Source organism: Clupea harengus, chromosome 10 (assembly GCF_900700415.2).
Source record: "Clupea harengus chromosome 10, Ch_v2.0.2, whole genome shotgun sequence".
Lineage (NCBI taxonomy): Eukaryota > Metazoa > Chordata > Actinopteri > Clupeiformes > Clupeidae > Clupea > Clupea harengus.
In genome coordinates, this window is record NC_045161.1 from 24,077,083 (window position 1) to 24,090,510 (window position 13,428).

General features: G+C 40.8%; 1 pseudogene; it reads right to left on the reverse strand.

Moving 5' to 3' along the window:
- Positions 1-1,700: 1,700 nt before the first annotated feature.
- LOC122133237 lies at positions 1,701-13,001 on the reverse strand (annotated as a pseudogene).
- Between the last annotated feature and the right edge of the window lie 427 nt (positions 13,002-13,428).

Sequence of the window (13,428 nt, forward strand, 5' to 3'; positions counted from 1 at the left end):
TTTCTCTCTCTCCTCTCTCTCGCTCTCGCTCTCTCTCTCTCTCTCTCACACACACACACACACAAACACACACACACACTAAAGCAGCTTTTAAACTCTGACCATATCTAACTACAATGACACGCTTTTAATCATCGTGTAAATTGTTTAATCGATACAGCAATATTTTCATACTTTTCTGTACACAGAGTTTGTTTAAACAAATTTGAAACAGAACACTTCCTGATATTTTAATAATACTGTCCCTTCTCTGAACTGCCATAATTGAGTCATAGCCAGGCTTTGAATAAAACTGTCAGTCCCACATGTAACATAATTGTCTTCTCAGAACAGCCCTCATTATGTTGGCTGTTTTTTAATATAGGGGAATATTAATTACCACTGTCCATCATCCCTGGTTCATATGGACTCCTTCACATGAAGCAGCTTCAGTAATGTCTTTCTGCTGCATGATTGACTTCTATCCTATTGCACGTGAGTCATCTGTTTCTGACAAATGCAATGAGCCTTTGATTGAACCACTGAGTCATGTGATTGAGCCGGTGGACTTCTCAAACAAATGTTTGCATACATTGCTTACAGTGAGCATTGAATGTCCTTGTATCTGGACAACCAAGTGTTTTTTATTAGTTGTCTGTTTGACTGTTCAAAATTTGATATGCAAGTGAAGCAAAACATCAAAAGGAGTAATCTCAATCCTTAAATTATTTAAAGGTAAAAGCCACAATTTTTACCCCTAATATTACGCAAGAACACACACATATCAATGGGTACATGAATCATTTAATCAAATAAATTAAAGAGTGTGTAGCATGCATTTAATTACAATTTAGTGGCAACAGTTTCTGTTGTTGTTAAGTCAGCAATCCCTATGTTTCTGTGTCAGTTTACATTATAACAGTTTATATTATTAGCACATTACACGGCCAATACAATGCAAATACATATATACAGAGAGAGAGAGAGAGAGAGAGTATTTTATTACTATTACTTGCAGTGGTTCTGCTACTCCTAATATACATTATAACTTTAAATGCTGGATAGCTTCTTGGACTTTCCTATCCGTGGAGATGTTGAAATATGACTATGCGGAATACATGATTATTGTTTGGAGACAGATACAAACAGACATTTTTAGCCCCCTGTTGCATAAGAAAATCACTGGATTAGCTGACTCTTAAACAAAGAGAGCTCTTTGTGTCCAGTGTTCTCACGCCAGCACGTCTCAGTGGACTCCTTAAAATGATTTAAATCACAAGCAGGAAAGGATTCAGAGATGATCGTTAATCTCCTGCAAGCACAGGGCTATCTATCTATCTAGTCTATCTTTGACTGTGGCCCTGCTTTGGGCATTGGCCGCCAACAAAGGCTCTCCAGGCCAATTTCCCCCAGCTGTCCGTATGGCCAGTCCTCTTGACGTCTGCCTCCAGATCACGGCACCAGGTGTTTCTGGGTCTGCCTCTTTTCCCTTGTGGATTCCAAAAGAGAGCAAGTCAAGTGGTGCTGGATGTAGGCTTGCAAAGAGTGTGACCAATCCAAATCCAGCGTCTTCCGAGGGTTTCTTCCTCTGCAGGCTGCTGTCTTGTTTGCTGCCACAGTTCCTGATTGCTGATAATATCTGGCAGGCGAATTTATAGGATTCTCCTGAGGAAGGTGTCGGTAGATGTCTTGATCCTCTTCATGGCGGTGACAGTTGTTCATCAGGTCTCTGTTCCATACAACCAAACAGGCTTCACATTGGTATTGAAGATCCTGATCTTGGTATTGATGGTCAGATCTGAGGATGGCAGATGGAAAGCTATCCTTGCCTTACCAATCCAGACTTTAACGTCAGCCTCTGTTTCACCCAGTTTGTCAACAATGCTGCCAAGGTAAGTGAAACTCTCCACCTCTTCCAGTGCTGCACCTACCAGCGTGATAGGTTAGCGTTGGCTCTGCTGACCTTGAGGACACTGTTCTTCCCTTTGTGGATATTGAGGCCAAGGGCTGCTGAGTTCCCTGCAACCGTGTTGGTCTTCTCCTGCATCTGTTGCTGGGTGGGTGTGGCCAGGTCATCATCAAAGTCAAGGTCATCCAACCGTGTCCAGATCGCCACTGGATGCCGTTCCTCTTCTGAGCTGTGGATGTCTTCATGACCCAGTCTATGGCCGACAGGAACAGGAAAGGTGACAACAAGCATCCTTGCCTCACTCCTGTCTGCACATGGAAGACATTGGTCCATGTACCACCTTGCAGGCCATCCCTTCACAGGAGTTCCTGATAATGTTACTGATTTTCACCGGCAACCAATAATGTCTCAGCAGTTTCTAGAAGAGGGAGCCTTCTCATAGTCAATAAAGTTGACAGAAGCCCTATTTGGATAGGATTTGTTTTACATGAGAACATGGAGTAATGTAATTTTACCACATAATATCTGTAATATTTATGGCCGAATAACAGAGGGTAGGAAATCTAGGTAGAAATGAGAGTGATGGGAGTGGATACTTGATTTACGCACTGTCACCAAACCCAAAACACATGCGTAATATGTAGCTTCCACTGCTCATAACTAGAAAAACATGACGCGAGTCAGAGGTAAGAAAACACTCAGCTGGACTAGGGCTGAAACTTTGGGCCTAATTTCAGTTGGGGGCGAACATCGCTTTCTGGGAAGCCATATTTCAAGAGGTTTGAGTAAAATATCCCTCTGCCAAAGTGGCATACGGAGACTGGAAAAAATGCTGAGAGCAAAATGACTATCTGAAAAATAAATAGGAGAGCATTACTTCTTACTTGCATTATGTCTTCTGTTAAAAGAAAGACATTGCTTTCCGCTAACGTGCGCGTCAGCAGTTATTGTTCATCTTTGCTAACTTGATTTTTCCTTTACCATCAGAATGGATCCATGTGATTATTACCATAGCTAACATGAACACCAATCTGGTACCATTAGGAACAAAAGTAAGTAAGTAGTGTGCAGGCTTTACGCGAGCATAATATCCTCGGCAAGTTAAAGAATAAACAATGTTCAGCCATGCTGGTGAAGTGGATAGTGTGGACAGCCCACTCGCCCAATGGGGTTTAGACTACTAGCACCAGGATCAGCCACCGCATGCTTAGATCTGGACTCAGGTTCCTGGCTGATATATCCATATCCTATGATCTGGGATGTGCACGGGAGGAGAGTGGATAGATGGTTTGGTCTACTGCAAACTTAGAGACAATTATTTTGCTCACACAAGTACATATAGTATTATATGGGGAGGCTCAGTGTGCTATATACCTATTCCTTACGGTTGTTATACAAGTTACAACGGGTAATCTCTAACTCATTTGGGAGACATTCACATTAAGTATGTATCTACACTCAAACAGGATACTATCTCACATGGAATCGTGCAAACAAATTCAGAGCACTCAAAATAGTTTCACAATGTCCAAAGTTTTGAGTGTGTGGGAATTCAAACATACCCAGTCCCCGGTCACTAGGACAGGTCACCAGGTCATTAGCCCATGGCTAGTTTTGGTATCAGATCAGGAGTGGCTTGGTGGATTGGCTGCAACTCCTAATGATCCACACTAATAATTTTTTTTTTTTCAGAAATCCACAGTCATTGGTGTCATAACTACTTTTCCATTTTCAACAGTTTTTTTGGATTTCAATATGTGTTAGACTCCTTGCTCCTGCCTGTCCAAGGACCCCTTCGCCAGACATATGCCACACACAGACAATAAATTGGGAATATTATCTTTCTTCCAGAAATAGTTACTCTTCCATAACAAACAAGTAACTCAGCCAATCAAAATTGCAAAACAAAAAAAATGTGTGCAATGCAAATCAATCTATCCTTGAAATAATAAATACTAATGGTAGCCTCTTAAGCTCTTTGTAAACATTATGTGTAGTTCCTAAACAAGCAGTTGCACGATTCATCTGCTTTACATAAATCAGTTTACAAGAGCCTAAAATAATATACCCAATTTCATTCAAAAATAAGAACATGTTTGGTGTGGCAATAACCATGCTCTAACCTATTCAATTTACTGAGGTGGCTGCCATTTTAACTGAAAACAGGCCTACACTTATCTTGTAACAACATGTTTTATCCCAACGTCGTAATCCACCACATACATAACAGGGTCATGTTGCGGGAATCGGCCTAGGTGAAGACACCCTGGCTATACATGAATCATTTTTCTTCGAGAAAATGTCCTGTTCATTCATCATTCACACAGTACAGATACAGACTGCAGTGCCTTTGTGGACTTTAAGGTTAATAGTCAAATAGACAAAGATCAGTTTCTCTTGAACCTGCTCTGTACACCCTCTACATTTACTCATATGAACTGAAAACTGATGAAACTGTAGGTGCCATATGCGTATTTAATGTTTTGGGATACAGGCCTAAAGTCATGATTGTTCATGGATTAGTTCTTAACTAATTTGTTATTAACATTATTGATGGTAGAATTAGTATTTAGTGTTAATTCATTTCATGATTTACCTCCATTGATATATAGATTTGATTGATTGATAATATACGTGCCTGTATCTTTAAGGGCATTGTTTTGGGTTAACTGCGCTGCCATAGCTGGGCAGTATATGATCTGTGGATGGCACGAGAAGTGAGGAGTCTCACGGTTTTCTGACCGTGTCAAGGTGAACGTGTAAACGTGTGAAGGTGTCAAAGTGTAAAGATGTTAAGATTTGTACAGAGTGTCAGTAAGGGATAAAAGTTTTAGATAACATTAGGTGGATATTTCATGTTTGTTAATGTCTTAGTTAAAAATAAATCTTCAAAATCATCTCCGTTGGAAGACACACTTTTTTGGATCACAGAACACGCGTCAGCCATAGGCTGCAGCATTCAGATAATTAGAAGAGTTTTACTGGAAAACCATACAGTAACATTTGCCACCTCCTTTAACTCGGTACTCAAGCGATTTCAGATATTGGCATATAGTCTTAAACCTTACCAGCCCTGCCATTGTTTACACATTTACAACACAATATAGCAGCCTATTGGGTTTGCTTTTCAACATCCTTTATCTCCTTCCATATCTGTTCACACTGTCTTTTAACATACCAATTTTATTTAAAAACATCTCTAACCATTTGTTCAGAAATACAGTGGGGAAAATAAGTATTTGAACCCCTAGCAAAACATGACTTAGTACTTGGTGGAATAACCCTTGTTGGCAAGCACAGACGTCAGACGTTTCTTGTAGTTGGTCACCAGGTTTACACACATCTCAGGAGGGATTTTGGTCCACTCCTCTTTGCAGATCCTCTCCAAATCCTTAAGGTTGCGTTTTCATTGTCCTGGCTGAGGGAAGGAGGTTCTCGCCCAAGATTCCACGGTACATGGCCCCATCCATAGTCCCCTCGATGCGGTTGAGTCGTCCTGTTCCCTTGGCAGAAAAACAGCCCCCAAAGCATAATGTTTCCACCTCCATGCTTGACGTTGGGGATGGTGTTCTTGGGGTCAGCATTCTTCCCACTCCAAACGCGGCGAGTCGAGTTGATGCCAAAGAGCTTGATTTTAGTCTCATCTGACCACATCACGTTCTCCCAATCCTCCTTAGAATCATTCAAGTGTCCATTGGCAAACTTCAGACGGCCCTGTAATGGTGCTTTCTTGAGCAGGGGCACCTGGCGAGTGCTGCAGTACTTCAAACCATTGTGGCGTAGTGTGTTGCCAATGGTTTTCTTGGTGACTGTGGTCCCAGCTGCCTTGAGATCATTCACAAGCTCCCCCTGTTTAGTTCTGGGGTTATTCTGCACCTTTTGGATGATCACCGATGCCGCACGAGGGGATATCTTGCATGGAGCCCCAGACCGAGAGCGATTGACAGTTGTTTGGTGTTGCTTCCATTTGCGAATAATCGCACCAATAGTTGTCTGCTTCTCACCAAGCTGCTTGCCGATGGTTTTGTAGCCCATTCCAGCCTTGTGCAGGTCTACAATCTTATCTCTGACGTCCTTGGACAACTCTTTGGTCTTGCCCATGGTGGTGAGGTTGAAGGTGTGAAGTATGATTCTTTGGACAGTTTTCTTTTATACACGTCACCAGTTGAGATCAGGTGTACCTTGTTAGGCCTAATGAGGACTAATCTGTGTGCTTCTTGGGCACATAACTGGTCTGTGGGAGCCAGAATTCTTGCTGTTTGGTAGGGGTTCAAATACTTATTTTCCGTGACAAATGCAAATCAATTCGTAACTTCATAAGTTTTAATAGGATAGATAATAGGATTTGCATGACATTTGAGATGTTGAAATTACCAGATGATCTCCAATCCAACGGTTTATATCAAAAATAGATGTATTATTCCAAATAAACCAATCAACCAGTTAGCATTACTGACATAACAGAAAACTAAGAATCTAAGATTAAGGAAATCTTCCTTATGGTAGAGACGAGGTACCCCAGAGCCAAGGAGCCACAATAGGAACAAGAGAGGAGAAGAGCAGAGAAAGAGAGGCAAACGAAGCTATCAAGCTAAGAAAATCTTGAATTACTTATAGGGCTAAGCAAAATCATCACATCATCATGGTGTGTGATCTCTTAATCCATCAAACAAAACACACAGACATAAAGCGAATCATTTCACAATTATAACGGCAGAAAAAAACATTAGACATTAGACATAAACCTGACTTTTGTTTCCTGACAGGGCAGACTGACTCTTGAGTTGCCTGTTTCTATGGTAGATGAATGACAATCAGTCCTAAGACGCTGAAACACCTTCATTCAGGGGTCTAACATTTAGTCATTCACTAGTAATAATCATAATAGTATGAAATATTGTATCGTCTTAATGTTTCAGGAAATAGGCAAGTTAGTTACACAGCAATTGCCTACATGGTTCATAAGTTCATCTGAACTCAGCAAAAGTCAAATGACCAAAAACAGAGAACAGGTTACCTATGGACAGATAGCCAGGGAGAAACATCTACACTCTTAATCATTAACTCATTGCTACACCAACTTCAATAAAACGTTGTCAAGCTTGACTCAGAATGGAGCATTACTTTTATTATTATAAATGATGACATTAATAAAGCCTTATTTTCACATGAATTGCCATAGATTGAAATCCCTGATCCCACCCCTCAACAAATGGGAAACCTGTACTCACTCATTAGAAGTTCATGATGTGGGCCTTGCGCTCAGGAAAATGACAACACTACTCAGATCCAAATTTCTGACTCTGCTGTTCTCTATTGAGAGTCTAGTCAATCCACTTAATCTTTCTTGTCCAATGCTGCTCCTTAAATAAGACTTTATTCAACTTCAGCTAAGCAATACACTCCTTTTTTGTCAATTTGTCATTACATGTGCATAACATTGGTTAAAAAGACTAGTAGTAAGTGCTTTGCTGTGTTCCAGTAGTCCTCCACAGCTCTTGGCCAGTGTTTGGAGCCCATAAGGGTTATGAAAGGCTGTGGTGAAAGCCCTTCAGTTTGATAGGACTTCTCTACAGTATTGTGGTTAAGATTTAGTATTATATTAGTTTTAGGGATTGATTTTCTTTTTACCACATATCATGTTCATCTCCAGAGACACAGTTGTGACAGATGTTTACAACATTATAAAACGGAGGCAAAGTTAACCTGTCCCGGAGGATAATAAAACTGGGCAGCCTGAACCATTCACAAAACACTTCCCATTCTCAAAGACACCATCAAAACACACGCCATGCATCAGAGGGTGCAGTCCATTCACATCACAGCTTTTATGCACGTCTAAGGCCAAAGCCTTACACAACAGTAATATAAAACAGAAACACTTGAACTTTACTTTAAAGCAGCAGTAAGGAGTTTTGGAAAACTGAAAACTAGCACTTTAACTACCGAAAAGGCACGCAGATCACAAACAAACACTGACAACAGCTCAGTTGACAAGCTTTACTTGGATGCTAACCTATATCTTTTGGCAATGTTGTTGGTTATGTCGTGCTGTCAAAGCGTTTTTTACATTATCGCGACCCTGACCACAGAACCGCATGGTGCATATAGTCTACGCGGTAATTTGGATTGACAGGTGTGGTTACATGATCACATACCATAACAATTAATTTGAAGATGATACCAGTACCAGTTGCCTATAAAAAACACATGCTTCAGAAAGTGGCAAATTCTTGAATACTCTCTTTAGTCCTTTTGAATGTAAAAATAACAGAAAGGACGTTATAGGCTACATGACTTCTACACCTATAATAATACTAATAGGCTACTAATATTAATAATGATGATGATAATGATGATTTAGTCTGAGGGTCTGAACCCATTCTTCTGTGAAACAATTAAGAAGCTAAAATGTGGAGGGCTGAGCCTGAGTGATCGCTCTAACAAGATTACACAGCTATAAATAAAGGGGGGTCCACAGAGGCATGCTGGTGATGGTTTTTACCGGGTGGGCAAGGACACTCGATCCTAATCTGAGCAGGATATCCCTCATGGCGAAGACAAACAACGGAGATTAAGAGAAGAGACAGAGGATGCACCGGGGACGCTATGTGGGAGGGCACTAACACAATTACACACAAGCAGCAAATCATCCAGTTACCACTGAGATGCCCCGTGAATAAATACAACCAAAGGCAGGTCGTCCCCCTTCACCTGGCCCGTCTGCGAATGCGTATGTGTGTGTGAGTGTGAGCTAGAGTTTATGTCTCCGTTCAGTTGTTCGTCAGTGAACCGAGGAGCCCTCGGCACGACGCAACGGAGGAGACAGACCAAGCGGCAGGTCTTCGCCTGCTGCTTCGGAGAGCGCTTATTGCTCTGATTACCCTGGCGATGACTCACCCTCAGAATGTACAAGTCTGGGTCCGTCAAGTTTAGGGGAATTTGCGAGTCTGTCTGCAGTCTTGGCACATTCTCCTTTTCATCCATTGTTGAAATACAAGGAAATGCCAGTGTTTTTAATGTTTTTTTTTTTCTTTTAACGTTTGCCACAAAAACGACGATGTCAGTGTGTCTCCCAATGGGCAATTTGTTACACTCAACACAACACCATCCTCTAAGAAAGAGAAATAGCCAGGGGTTAGGCAAATGACATTAACACATCCATACAAATGTATAGATTGCACCATTCAATGCATAATTTCAACCACAAATTGAGTTATATTGGTTACATGAATATGGCTTGGTCTTGCAGATGAGTGCTTCACTTGTGCAGGATATATGCTGGTTTTAATCATCGTTTTAAACAAGGCAGAAATGAACATTTTAATCCTATTTGACAAACCTTCAGGCTGCATATGAGTAACTACTCTTATTTATAGCCCAAGTATGAAGTATCTTTAATGCCCACACACAGCATACTCTTTGAAAGATCCTTGATCCATTTTGTAACGTCTTATGATTTATTCATCAGAATCAGTTTTGGAGGTGGGAAAATGGTAATGTGACTAAGAAATGACTTGTGTGGAACATGGGTTCAGTTCATATTTAATGAAATCAAACACTTTTATTCCAGTTTAATTGTATCAAAAACATGAATGAAATGAAATGCACCTCAACACAGTTTGCACAAAGCTGGGGTGTATTCAGATAGATGTGCTGTGTGAATCCAGGCCCAATTACAAAAAAATCGAGGAAGCATTTTCATTCCACATCAAAATGTTTACAGATGTGACCAGCTCAAATGTTTCCTGCTGCAAATGTGACTAAGTGCTTACTTGTGCTACACTTGTTTCATTGATGAATGGTTAGGTGGGGGTTGGGGGGTACTTGGGGCCTTTACATCAAGCAGTGGACCCTCAATCCACTTTGCCACTATGAATAAGGCAGAGTGTAGTGGCTGGCAGAGTCTTCCCGATAGTTGGATGATCATTTGTGAGGGTGCACACAAAGAAATGGCAGCAAAGTGACTTTCTCCATGGCGGATAAAGGCAAGCTTTTCATCCGACGTGATGCCAGTTGCTCCTTCTTTGATCCCTGGCATGCTGGCACTGGGAATCGCTCTCTCCACCTCCTCATGCCACAAGCGCCCAGAGAACGAACAAACATGAATTAAAGAAATCTGCCAGCATGTCTCATTTTCAAGCCATGAATGGCACTGACACTGTCATGCACCTACCCACTGAGCCCCCCAAGACGCATTTAAAAAAAAAAATCTATTTATATTTTTGAGTCTTTAAAACCTGCTAAAGTAATGAGAAGCCTGAGAATATTTGGAAGAACAGAGCAGTTTTTGTTCCTTTGGCCCTGTGTTCCTCCACTTGGATTGAAAATGAAAAGAATTGAGGATAAACTTCTGACCTTCAGGTTTGTTTTTTATGATGATTACATTTATTCTGTCAGACGCCCTTCTTATACAAACAGTACTGTATATATGATTTGTCACTGACCAAATACTGTGTTTGTCTATTTCACTGCATATACAGTACATTAGCTGTATGTTTTTTAGTTACTACTTTCAGCAGGCATGTACCTTCAAAACAGCATTAAATAGATAAACAAACAATATAACTTGTACTTCTTGGTGAGAACCTTTTTCCATCTCAACCGACGACTGTAAAAAATCATTTGAAAATGTTACATGGGGTCGGCTATGTATGAACTATGCAATGTAAATAGTTTTAACACTGCCAGAAACACAATGTGAAACTGATATTGTTGCTAGTTGAGAAGTGGGGTCCTTGTAATAGTATGATATTATAGTGTGTGGGTGGGTTGTGTTCTATTATGGAGGCTCCAAAAATACAACACCAGATGGCCCTTGACTGAGTGCTGCTGTTCGGCTCGCTGTGTATTTGATCACATTAGAATCAGCATGACCTCAAGATTTATGCCCCTCTCCCCCGACCCCCGATTTTAAGAGAAAGATTTTGGTTTTTTTGGATTGCATACTTAGCTATTGTAGTCTGTTCTCTGGACAGCAAGTCACAGTTAAGGACTTGGTACGCTCTCTCACATTTAGGAGAAATGTGTGACGCGTCTCGAGTCAAAAAGGAATTTTAAACATTCTACAACATGAATGTGGACATTAACAGTATTGAAAAGTTAGCCAAAATACATGAATTAGGAAAGGCCGGTTGGTTGCTTCAAAGTTTAAATGTAATGAAACCGTTTTGAATTTGGTGAAAATAAAGACAACACTTCTATAATTTAGTGCACATATTTTACTATGACACAAAGCTGAGCCACACCTACTTTGCTATCTGGGAGGAAGAATTGCTGAAAGCAATTTTTGGACGTCCATACTGGCTGACTGTGAGGCTTTGCAAGGAAACTGCTGTGGATTAGAGAGGGCATAATAATTGATATAGTGGATTAGGGAGGGTATAATAATTGATATAGTGGATTACAGAGGGTATAATAATTGATATAGTTCCCTTTATAATTATAAGGTGCAGCACTTATAGGTGGTACAACATGTGACATAGAGTCAAGAGTACCTGTAGCCTTAAATTCCCATGAACATCATTTGACATATTGTATTTGTATAAGAATTGAACTAATGGAAATAATAGAAACAGAATCATTGTAAATATGTTAACAATTACATGAAGTGTAATACATTCAAATAATGATAACAGTTTGTACTGAATCAGACTGTAAATTATGCAATTTGAATGACACAATTAATTGGTGGCGAAGATAAACCACTGACTCTACAAGTAATGTGATGCTGTAGTTAATGATCCACTTAGCATTCTAAGGTAGAGATCAAATCAAGTTAATATTAGAGTCATATGTACTATTATTGCTAGATTGCTCTGTGGTTTGATTTAAGAAATGTTTTACTATCAAGTAACAGACGCTGAGTTCCGGTGTTGTATCTTGTGAGGAAATAATCCTATATAATACTGTGTCTAATGTGCTATAAAGGTCTTACTTCGTGTGAACGGAAGGTAATGGAATCATCTGGAAATTGAAAATGGATTTTTCACATGTAAAGCCAATTATTAATTCATATGTATATATAATACAAATAAAACAGGTTGACAGGTGAACATGTTATTCTCTGTTTGAGATGTTACACTCATTCTTTGATGTCATGTCAGTTAAGTCCTTTCAATCAGAGCTGTCATGTCCCAACCTGCTAGAGCTGATGGAGGCTGGTCCTCCTGCTCAGAACACTCAGAGGGCTTGAGGAAGAACAACACACAAGAGCGTTTCTACGACTACTGAGCATGTGGTGATCTACATGTTAGATAATAAGGGTCTTCCTGTGACTTCCTAACCCAGTATTTCTCCTGCTTCAGACACACATCTAGGTTATCTGAGCTGTGAGCGTACACAGGAACACACACATCACACCACAAATCTCTAATCGGGCTGTTAGTAGCAGAGTCCTGTTGCACATCACCCTGTGTCATTACAGTAGCTGTGTAGACTGGATGCAATTGCTGGAAACAGGTAAATCAAAGGAGGAAAAAAAAGGATTTTCATAGGGGGTGACTAAACTGAATGTAATTTTGTGCCATAATATGTCCTACGCCAACAAATGAGCCAAAAGTCAAAGGGCCATTCTATTTCAGTGGCTCTTATATGTTGTTGTGATGTGAAGCACACGACCTAACCTCAATGAGGGTGCAGTAGCAGTACCTTGGCTTAGAGAGTGACCTTTGTGAGCTATGTGGAGAAGAAAACAAGTCAGCAAATTTTCTATCCACTGGTAATTACACCCAATATCTATTCCAGAAAAGCAGAGGATCGTAAAATCCCAAATGCCTGTATAACCTCAAAAAACAAGTTCTGTATTTCAATTTTTTTGCAGAGAAAAAAAACTTCCTGTAGACTCTACAGGAAGTTTTTTTTACAGTGTAGAGTAAAGAGGCATGGAGAGCCAGCTCTGGATATTCATCGCAAGTCCAGTCACATTCTCTGGCCTGGCTCCAAGCATCACACCACTGGCCATGTCTTCAGCTAACATCTGTGTGGCTGTGAACACAGCTGCCTCCATGATGCTGTTTTGACTGCTAGCTACAGTAGCATGCCCGGGCAGGGTGGTGGCTGCGCTCAGGTGAGTCTCAGTAAAACGACCCATGTTCAGGACTAACGTGGCCATGGCGTATCTATGCATATAGGTATACCTTGGTTCACAGTAAGGGAATTGGTTGTGGCCCTGAGCAGTACAGTTGCCACAGAAGACCCAAGCTGGAGCATGCCAAAAGGCCTGGGTAGGGGGTGGGGTGGGGCATTGTCCCAATATGAATTGCATGGACCAAGCCAACCTGACAGAAGACCCACAGTGGCACAAGAGTGGAAACAATAATCAAAATGACTTCTACCCATCACAGCAGTCCAGGCTAATATCTGCCATGAGAAGCCCTGCAGATTCTGCAAACAGTCTCAGTTCACTTTTGACACACTCAGATGATGGTGTCCAGACTTCTTTTGAAATTATTCCACGTACTGACATTTACGCATTTCAGCCATGTTCCCATGCCAACTCAACAGACTTACCATGGATTTATCCAGGTGGAAACTGGGCT